Below are 11,899 nucleotides of genomic sequence, written 5' to 3' on the forward strand. Positions count from 1 at the left end.
GCTGCTATCTCAAGACCACTGAAGAAAGTCCTATCTTATCCGGTGGAGCCCTAACAGTAGTGGGCTTGAGACTAATGCTAGGGATCTGGATAAAATGGCCGAAAGACTAGATGAGAAATTGTGGAATATACGATTGTATTTTGTGCGCGGACACGCTTAGGGCATTTTTTATAATTCAGATACAAGTAAGCCCTTGACTGTTATCTCACCTTGTGGAAAGTGATGATGCAGTTTAAAGTAGAAGCGGGCTAAGCTTGAATTCATAAAAGTCAAAGTCAAATCATTTATTTAAATTGGATACCATTGTAAATTTTTTCACGGTCAATTGTTGATTTATCAACTAAAGCTACATGGGTTCCAAACGCACCCAGGTCTGAGAAGAGCCCATCACAACATCCAGTTCTACTTCTTGTGGTGCGTCGGCAGCAAATTCATCTTGTTTCGTACAGATATATTTATCCTGCACCGTTTCCGCAAAAAAACGCCGGAGGGGCGGGTTTCAGGACTTCCAGGGGAAGATTTAGGCGACCATAAAATTCACAGCAGTTTTCCCTTGCTTTGTTATAACAATTTAGTTTTTTATTACCGCACAGTTCAAAACACATTTTAAGCTCGTATATTTCCACTTTACCTTTTCTCACAAATTGTCTATTTAATCTTAGCACCCTGTATGTGCCTCATTTTACCCGTACTAAGGTACTACCTATGTAATATGTCGTATTGTATACGACACAGGTACCTTTAGGACATTAAGGGAGGTTTAAGGTCACTGTAAAGGTTAGCACACATCTATCAGCTCACGCATTTCTTCAATGCTTTCAGCGCATAATATGATTGAACTTATTTATTTGTACGAGAAAGTTGTAACAATAAAGCAAAAAAGATAGAAAAAGTGGAATTTCGAGTACTGCATATTCAAATGACGTATCTAATTTAAAATATCGGCACAATAATTGGTAGATACCGAACGAGCTAAAAAAATTCGGCATATATTTTTTATTCTTTGACAAATTAATTAGCTTTTAATGCGATCTAATCTAAAGGTGGGTTGTGATAACTAGCCACGGCCGAAACCTCCAACCAGGCTAGGCCTTAGCCAAATCATAAATTATAAATTCCTTTAATTGATCCTACCAAGAATTGAATCCAGGTGATTTTATTAGACCTCTGCGCCACGAGGGTAGATGTGCGATCAGCATTAATTGCCTGAGTGGCATTTTTCTTGTCAGGTCAGTTCAATCCCCTGTCGGAACTCGTAGGTCTTCGTGTATCTTCGTTTTCAGGGTTCCGTACCCGAAGGGTGCCTATGGGACCCTATTACTAAGCTTTCGCTGTCGGCCCGTCCGTCCGTGCGTCTGTCAGCGTGCTGTATCTCGTGAACCGTAATATGAATTTTACAGAATATATTTTTCTAGGAATTTCTAATATAGGAGTTTTAAAATCATGCTTCTTACAGTTTTTGGAAAAAACTACCGTTTTTAAGAGCAAAGATAACTTTTTAGCAAATAACATAGCGAAAGGTTGCATATAAGAGATTAGAGCAATAAGACCACCTTTGCATCATCTAGTATTGTTTCTTCTTAAGTTTTCTCGTATGTATGTACCTATGTGTGTGCAATAGAGTTTTCTAAACAAATAAATAGCGACGGAACCCTCTCTTATGCGTTTTGATACGCACTTGACCTATTTTTTTTTCCACTTCACTTGTCAGGTGTTCCACGTAATTTTGCACAGTCACCGGTTAATGTTGGTACAAAAACTTGATCGAAAAGTTCAGTTAAAGGTTCTGACGAGGGTTGGTTTGACGAAGAAAATCGAGGTATCGAAATGTTGAAGACCTCCCAGGCGCAGTGGTGAAAGATATGGTCTTGTAAGTCGGAGGTCAGGGTTCGATTCCTGACAGGGGCAGTTCGGGTATTTATATTTTCTAAATGGTCTCTAGATCTGGTCTGGTGGGAGGCTATATTCGTGGCTAGTTATCACCCTGCTGGTAAAGCCATGCCGCCAAGCGTTTAGATTTAGCGTTCCGGTACGCTGATTTTTGCTTTTGAAGTACGGAGCCTTGAAACGGGTGGTGGTCTTCACCTTCTAATCGCATAGTTTATTAAATCGCGCAGAGGAAATATATTCTTTTGACATTTAAATCAATGACTAATGAAAGTTCCCCGAGGATTTCCATGAAGAGAAAATTTGTTCCTGCTTCCTACCATGATTAGATCGTGGTCAAGGGTTGATTATGTTGGTCTTGCGCCGCCTGAATGCAGCGGCTCCCTGCGACTCGCCTGATATCGTCCGTCCTAGTGGGTCATCTTCCAACGCTAACGCTGACTCTAAGCTGTCTTATGAGGTCCATAGTTAGCGACCATGTATCGGATTCATATGACATCATTGGCAATACGCACTGAGGAATCTCGATAGCTACTCACTACTCAGACAGAATCAATAAAGTTCCGGAAGACTCAGGTATCATTCTTTAGTCAATGATTTAAATGTCAAAAGAATATATTTCGTCTGCGCGATTCATTATGTATACCGGTTTTTATTTCTTATTACACTCGCTTTATACCGTTTTACGGTTTATCGCTGAGAGAGATTTGCTTTTTTATGGAAAAAAGGGGTGAATATTTTCTTTGGTGATACTCTGAAAGCCTTTTTTTGTTGATTTTTATTCTGTAATAGGTAGTGAGCTCAAATTTTCACGGAATGCCATTTCACATGGTATTTCTATTGCCGCTATAACAACAAATATGTAATAAAAATTTAAAAATTGCAGTCGTGAAAAATAAAAAAATAAATAAAAAGTGTTATCTTGTACGATGTACCTACGGAACCCTTCGTGTGTGAGTTTGACTCGCACTTGACCGATTTTTAGAATGCTGCATTGTTTCATGGTGTTGCTCTGATATAAAACAGCCTTTACTCAAAAGACGCACGGAAAACTTGATTTTAAAGTTCAAACAAACTTAAAAAAAAAACCGGCCAAGTGCGAGTCAGACTCGCGCATCGAGGGTTTCGTACTCAGGTATTTTTTTCGACACTTTACACGATAAATCAAAAACTATTACGCATAAAAATAAATAAAAATCAGCTTTAGAATGTGCAGGTAAAGGGTAAAGCCCTTTCTTATGATACCCCACTTGGTATAGTTATCTTACTTTGAGAATTTAAACACATTTTAATTTTTTTTAATGATGTAACCACAAATTCACGGTTTTCGGATTTATTCCTTTACTGGTGCTATAAGACCTACCCAGTACCCACCTGCCGAATTTCATGATTCTAGGTCAACAGGAAGTACCCTATAGGTTTTCTTGACAGACACGACGCACGGACGGACGGACGGACTTACAGACAGACAGACAGACAGACCGACAAAAAACTGATCCTATAAGGGTTCCGTTTTTCCTTTTGAGGTACGGAACCCTAAAAAACTTCCACTTAGAAGTTCAACTCATAGATAAAAGAATTTTCTTTCTTTTATCTACGGTTCAACTGGACTAGAGGTACTCAAAGATCGAGTAGACGTTTGCCTCCTGTAAAACCAGCTAAGTAGCTCTATTAAATATTCCTTTTATTTTATTACATATTTGTTTAATCCAACGGAGCGAGCCTGTGATAATTTATTCTTTGACCTTTGAAGGGAATTTACAAAGAAATGTACCCCGGGGCGTAATTAGGGCTGCCACCTTTGTGAAGTACCGGAATAAAAAAACAAATAAACGGGCATTAGATACAACAAAGATCGTTGAGGAAAAATAAGTTGTTAAATACAGGGATGAAAATTAATTAGATATTTAGTATTCATGATGAAAACGAATTAAATTATATTTTCATTCCATTCCATCAGCCTGTACGCGTCTACTGCTTTCCAAGAGCGCGCCTCCAAACACGGTCCTCCGCCTGCCTCATTCACCCGCTTGCCACCACCCTCTTCAGGTCATCGGTCCAGCGGGTTCTAGCCTGGAGACGTCAACACGACTGCACCAACGGCCGACGGTTCTGCGTCAGATATTACCAATTAGTAGATATTCCCATTTGTTAACTATAAAATCTATAGGTACCTACGTAAAACTCTTCCAGTTTCTCTTTTTTATGCAAATTTCATTAAAATCGGTTTGATAGATGGGTCGTAAAAGGTAACAGACAGACAGATACACTATCGCATTTAAGTATAATATTTAAGAATATTAGTATGGATAAAAAGATTAAATAAAAAGGTTAATAGTTTATTTATTAATCACAGATTTTTTTACAGAAAAGGTGAAGTTTGTTAAATTCCACAATCAATTTTAGACTTGCCTTTACACAAGTTTAAAAAATCTATTAAAAGTATGCTCCTGAAAAAAGCTTAGTATACAATCGAAGATTATGTAAATGACAAAAAAGCTTGGATTTGATTCGCTCCAGCACTACACGGCGCTGCAATTGCTTGTATATGCTTGTATGGCATATTATTGTAAATTGTACATTTGAAAAGAGCAACCGCCGAGTTTCTTGCTGGTTCTTCTCGGTAGGAACAGCATTCCGAACCAGTGGTAGATTATTTTGACGATTCAAAAGCACTTGTAAAAGTTTAATTGAATAAAAATAATTTGAATTTGAATTTTGATGCGACAACCCTAGTTATAATTGAATTCACAACTAAATTAATAACAAACGACTTAGGTACTTAACAATACTTAAACAACACTTGAACAACATCGAAGACAATGTTTTAATTAAAAAAGCGTTGAAGGCAGTCAGTCCCCGGGGTCAATAAATATTTTTAATTATCGTTACCTATTTCCTTTCATCTTAACAATTAAACATCGGGCGATTCACGAGCTCTTTATTTTTTTTTATAAAGTGCAAAATGACTACGGAAAGCAACTCCTTTAGTAAGAAGTTGGCCAAGTAGTGCCCCCGCCATATACATTTATTATAATACATTTATGACCTTATCAATTTCTACTTTGTAAAATACGAAGCTTGTTTTTTTGCTTTTCAGTTACTTACCTACTAGTTTCTATTTATTAGCAGTTGGGGTTTTTAATTTTTTTAAATGCACCATACAGAACCCTAAAAATGAATCAAAAGTGACCAACAAAATGAGACAAATGAACCGCCTGATATTATTACCTTTAGTTGGTTGAACGTTGAACCTTTAGGCCTCATTCGCACGAGAGCTTTTTTAACGTCCGTGAAAAAAGCGTTCAAATAGAACAAATGCATTCCCAAGTATCTGGTCACACGTCAACGCTTTTTTAACGCGCACTTTGTATAGTCAGCGCAACGCTGCGTTTTAACGCAACGCTTTTCTAACGCTCGTGCGAATGAGGCCTTATTTCCAAGGTCTTCATTATACGAGAATGTCAGGATCTATAACAAAGTTCGTATTCAATGTTATTAGAGTCTATTGTACTAACAAGGTATGATGAATAATATACAAGTGTAAATTAAAAATTTATAACACCCCCGACGATCCAAAGTATTTGAGTTTTCCAAAACATCATTTTCAAATAAATAATTATGTATTTAGGCAACGTCCATCTTGACAGCTTGACATTTGTCAATTGACATAATATTAAGAACCTAACGGTTATCTAACCTTCTTTTATACAAGAAAACTAGAAAAGAGCTGATAACTCTTAAACGGCTGAACCAATTTTTTCGGATTATAGCTAAGAACACTCTCGATCAAGCCACCTTTCAAACAAAAAAAAACTAAATTAAAATCGGTTCATTCGTTTAGGCGCTACGATGCCACAGACAGATACACAGATACACAGATACACAGACACACAGATACACACGTCAAACTTATAACACCCCTCTTTTTGGGTCGGGGGTTAAAAATCCATAAATTATACAAATTCGATAAAATTGTGTCAAATGCAAATGTAGGACGTGTGGACCGATGTTAAGGAGGCGTGCGGGCACTGTGATGTTTATAAAGCGATTTTATACAAAAATCTATAACATTTTTTTTAAATAAAAAATAGTGAGCAATAGCGCAGGCGAATCACCTGATGTTAAGTGATTACCGCATGGCATGGATGGCATATTGTATATCAAATCTTTGAAAAGAGCAACCGCCGAGTTTCTTGCTGGTTCTTCTCGGTAGGAACGGCATTTCGAACCAGTGGAAGATTATTTCGACGATTCAAAAGCACTTGTAAAAGTTTAATTGAATAAAAATATTTTGAATTTTGTTTTTTTTTTGAACATTTGCAGCACCAGAGAAACCGCCGATGCGTTGCCGGCCTTTCAGAATTTGTTGGTCCGCCTCTTGAATAACCCCAATATAAGTAGGTAATTTTTTTTTATAGTGAGTTAGGCTTGTGCTTGATGACAATCCTGCCTGAGAAACAGAGCAATGATGAGGTCTAAGTTAGCGTGCGTCTATAAGATGCCTATTCACTCATAGTTATACTTGATATAGCGCATAACTGAGTAGGCTCTTGCGGTAGTAGAGCCGTGCGGGAGGCGTTGACAGTTGTCACAAGTTTTTTTTTTTTTCTCTCTCGTCTGGCTTTACAAAGATTAGCCAATGTCAAGTTTGTAGTTATTTGTAACAAGTTAGTTAAACTATACAAGTATGGACCCCGTCTGTGCCGGCGCTCGCCGACATACGCACGGCACCCCCTTAGAGCGCTTTCCAGTCAGTTTTAACAAAAAAAAACACTCCAAAAAGGCAGAACACGCCCGCTAGCTAACACCAACACAGACTAAGACCTGTCACAAGTTATCACTGAGCTCTCGCGTCACATCACACCCCTCCCCTTCATTCAGGAACTGGTTGTATCTGGACAAGAACAGGGAGAAGTGGAAGAGGTTGGGGGATGCCTTTACCCGCAAAAGGTCTCATGTTCCATAAGTGTTCCATAACAACAACTGCTCACATATATCTAGGACATGTATTAAGCGACACGATGAAAGACAATGAGGACCTAGAGAGACAAAGACGGTCTCTGGCGGCAAAAAGCAATATGCTAGACGTTTCACCCGCTGTTCCCGACAGGTAAAAGTCACCCTGTTCAAAGCCTACTGCCAGGCGCTCTACACCTCCCAGCTCTGGTACACTTACTCCAAAGCAACTTTTGACTCACTTCGAGTGCAATACAATAATGCATTCCGAGCTCTGCTGGGGCTGCCATGGAGGTGTAGCGCGTCAGGTATGTTTGCGATGCACAGGGTTGACGATTTCTACGCTATAATGCGGAAGGCCAGGGCGAGGTTCTTATCCCGACTGAATTACAGTCAAAACATAATATTACAAACTCTAAAATGTTATCATCATAATAACCCAAAAAATTTTCACATCTGATAATTTTATTTTATTTTGTTTTATTTTATTTTTTGGCACAATTATATACAAAAATTTTACTATAGTAATTATTTTAATTACTTTAATTATTTTAATTTTTCATTATTTTAATTTTAAATTTTAATATTACTTTTAATTTACGTAATTTAATTTAATTTGTATAAAATATGGACACAATTTATTATTATAAAATATTTTTATTTTATTTTATTTATTTATTAACCATACTAATACTACTACTAGTGGTACTACTCTACTACGTACTAATCTACTATGTACTTAACTGATTAAGGAATGTGAAAATAAAAGGCTTTTTCTTTTATTGTTTATTTTATTATGTCTGTCTAAGGTATGAAAGCTGCCACTAATACCATTTCATGAGCGGAGCGACTATGTCCGCGTGATTTCGCTCCGCTTATGGAATGTATCACTAACCTAACAGCAGGGTTTCAATGCATGAGATCGGATTTAAATTTCAAAGGCAGCCCGCAACTGAAGCAATGCTTATACTCTGAAAACCTTGACGCGTTCGTTTTTCACTGGATTGAGTGCGCTCATTGCAATTTTTAGGGTTCCGTACCTCAAAAGGAAAAACGGAACCCTTATAGGATCACTTTGTTGTCTGTCTGTCTGTCTGTCCGTCCGTCCGTCGTGTCGGTCAAGAAACCTATAGGGTACTTCCCGTTGACCTAGAACCATGAAAGGTAGGTAGGTAGGTCTTATAGCACAAGTAAAGGAATATATCTAAAAACCGTGAATTTATGGTTACATCATTAAAAAAATAATTAAAATGTGTTTCAATTTTCAAAGTAAGATAACTATATACCACGTGGGGTATCATATGAAATATTTTTATGCATAATAGTTTTTGATTTATCGTGCAAAATGTCGGAAAAAATACCCGAGTACGGAACCCTCGGTGCGCGAGTCTGACTCGCACTTGGCCGGTTTTTGTGCGTTCGGAAATTGCAATTTACTACTCGGTCAAGCCAAGTTTGCACCTTGAGGCGATAACGTCACACTAAAGCTATGGTTTCCTCCAAAAGCGGTGCATTTTTTAAACGGACGCAATATGATGACCTCAAAAAGACGGCCGTAATCATGTGGAATGTTCGAGACTGCATTGACCGTTTTATTACGGTGAACAGACCACACACACACACATATATAGCACATCATGAACCCGCACAAAATCAATTAAAATTTCATCATCCTCGCTGGTCCAGTTGATGAAACTCATTTTGAACAATAAATATTTTAAAATGACACGCAAATTAATATTACGCTTGAAAATACCTTCACCGCTACATGCAAAAAACGTTGACAGACACTTCGACACCGACAAGACGGCCGTCATGCAAATGACGGTACCGCTTTTTGACGTTACGGTGTCAATTACCGTTATCTAGGAAACCGCGCCATATTGTTTACATAGACAACGTACTAGTGACGTCATTCACCGCTGTATTACGGCCGCTACATGATGGCACCGCTTTTGGAGGAAACCAGAGCTTTACGCTTAGGAATGGTATGCAAACCGTACTGACGCGAAAAGACCACCACGGGGAGGTGAGCGGGTAGGTGGGAGAGGCGCCGCATTCCAGCGAGGTGCAAACTTAGCGTGACCAAGTTATAATATTATCACTAGATAAGGTACCCATATTATCACGCCATATTATACAAGTGTAAATTAAAAATTTATATCACCCCCGACAAGTAAAGGTTACAGTAACTAGAAAAGAGCTGATAACTTTCAAACGGCTGAACTGATTTTCTTGGATTATAGCTAAGAACACTCTCGATCAAGCCACTTTTCAAACAAAAAAAACTTAATTAAAATCGGTTCATTAGTTTAGGAGCTACGATGCCACAGACAGATACACAGATACACACGTCAAACTTATAACACCCTGCTTTTTGGGTCGGGGGTTAAAAATACACGATTCCGTCCACGTGAATTTGCATTTTCAAAAATCCCGCGGGAACTCCTCGATTTTCCGGGATAAAAAGCGGCCAAGTCATTCTCCAGGATTTCATATAAAAATCGATATTCATGTAGAAAATCAGGTCAATTCGTTGCCCCGTTACGGCGTGATTGACGGACAAACCAATAAAATAAATCAACAAAGAAACCACCGTCCGGCTCCTAATCGGAAGTCAGGGATTCCAGGCAAGCACCTCTAACTAAATATCACTTGCTTTAACGGTGAAGGAAAACATCGTGAGGAAACCTGCATGCCTGAGAGTTCTCCATGTACTCAAAGGTGTGTGAAGTCTGCCAATCCGCATTGGGCCAGCGTGGTAGACTATGGCTTAAACCCTTCTCACTCAGAAAAGAAACCCGTACTCAGTAGTGGGGCGGCAATCGGTTAATCATGTTGAAGTAACTTATTATTATTCTAAACCCATTTGACAGGCCGTCTAACGTTCCAGGTAGTCCCTAGGGCTAGTACGAATTTAAGAGGGCTCTCTCCGTCACTCGTTTCATACAATCGTAGTTCCAATTTCAATTGAATACATATTAAGCAACCAAAGTCCATGAAATTTTGCAGACATATTCTAGAAACTAATATCTATGGTTTTGTCTGTGGTTTTCCAGATTTCTGTTAACATATTCGGTTTCAAAGTTGCGCGGTCTTAAAATTTTTCATACAAATCTTTGAGCCCCTGTAATTTTAAAACTACATATTTTTAGAAAAATCTAAAACACCACAGACACAGATATTAGTTTCTAGAATATGTCTGCAAAATTTCATGGACTTTGGTTGTTTAATATTCAAATGAAATTGGAACTACGATTGTATGAAACGATTGACGGAGAGAGCTCTGTTGAACTTCAATATAACAATATAACAAGGTTAATATTAAGCAAATTATTAAGGAATAAGGTACACGGGTTAAACAAATTTGCGTATGCTTAACATGTTCATATACCAGCCTATGTCAAGATGGTCCCTAAGGATGGGACAGAGTTTGAACTACAAATTGAATGGGGTACTTACCTACTGAAAGTTTACCTACCTATCGTTATGACAGTAGCCGGTAAGAAATATTGTACATCGACCTTTTAGTGGAGTCAATGAAGCCTTTTCGTTGGTGGAAGTCATTAGATTTTGATGATCTTTAGGACCTCAAAAGGAAAACATAATCCTTACAGGATCACTTTGTTGTCTGTCTGTCCGTCTGTCGTGTCTGTCTAGAAAACCTCAACCTAAAAGCTTAGGATAAGTATGTAAACAATAACTTAAGAAAGGAAAATAAAGCTATTTTTATATTTTTATTCAACTGGCCAAAGTTAGGCTTGAAAAACAAAGTTGGCGGGTTTTATGGTACTTAATTATTCATCATCATCATCATCAGGACATGGGCCTTCCTTAAAGAGCGCCACCACTCCCGGTCCTCAGCCTTCCTCATCCAGCCACTTCCCGCCAGCCGCTTTATGTCGTCGGTCCATCGTGCTGTTATTATTATTACAACCACTATGTGTGTGGGAATGAGTGTAATATTTTATAATAAAATTCCACAGTCAATTAGACTTGCCTTTACAAAAGTTTAAAAAATCCATTAAAAGTATGCTCCTGGCAAAAGCTTATTACACAATCGAAGATTATGTAAATGATAAAAAAGCATGGATTTGACTCGCTCCAGCAATGCGCGGGGCTGCAATTGCTTGTATAGTATGGAATATTATTGTAAATTGAACAATTGAAAAGAGCAACCGCCGAGTTTCTTGCTGGTTCTTCTCGGTAGGAATGGCATTCCGAACCAGTGGTAAATTATTGGACGATTCAAAAGCACTTGTAAAAGTCTATTCTATTCTATACTACAACCGACAAATTCCATTCAAGGTCAAGTACCTAGCATGACGATCGAGGGGACAGAAGAAGCGGGGAGGGGTACAGTCCAACTCCGCGCGCGTCGCTCTCTCCTCTCCACCCCCCTCAGTCGCTTCCAGAGTCCCGTCCCGTGCATACGTTAGTTCGCCGCTCCGGTAAGTTCATCTACCTCCTACGGTTTGTACTGTCGCCAAAAACAGTTTTCAAAAAAAAACTAAATACAATTTTTTTTTCTTTAAATCTGGCTTTACTCTGATTAGCTAATGTCAAGTTTGTAATTATTTTAAGTTATTGAATGTATACAAGTATGGACTCCGTCTGCGCCGGCGCCCGCCGACACACGCGCGGCGCCCCTTCAGAGCACTTTCCAATCAGTTCCACCACCAAAAAACACCAACTAACACAAAAACCAGCCACTCTTAACAAAAAAAAACACTCCAAACAAGCACAGCACGCACGCCAGCAAACGCCATCACAGACGAAGTCCAAAATATAATATTATACTTACAGGTGTATTGTATTGTAAGTATACAGGGTGTTTGGTAATCAGTATATAATGACCACACATACCCATGTTACTTTATACTTCAGCGTTGTATTTATCAGATCAAAGTAGAATGGGTATGTTGTCGTCATTATATACTAATTGCCAAACATATTAATGATATTTATAGATTATTATCTATGTATCGATCTTTTTTAAATTCTCTGCTTTTTCACAGTGTTTTGTTCTCACATTCTCGGGCTTCTTGTGGAA

General features: G+C 38.4%; 1 protein-coding gene across 1 annotated transcript in view; it reads right to left on the reverse strand.

Moving 5' to 3' along the window:
* LOC123877398 overlaps window positions 1-11,899 on the reverse strand; it is a 757,955-nt gene that overhangs the window by 254,082 nt on the left and 491,974 nt on the right. The window lies entirely within an intron of this gene.

The sequence above is a fragment of the Maniola jurtina genome, chromosome 23, assembly GCF_905333055.1.
Source record: "Maniola jurtina chromosome 23, ilManJurt1.1, whole genome shotgun sequence".
Classification (NCBI taxonomy): Eukaryota; Metazoa; Arthropoda; class Insecta; order Lepidoptera; family Nymphalidae; genus Maniola; species Maniola jurtina.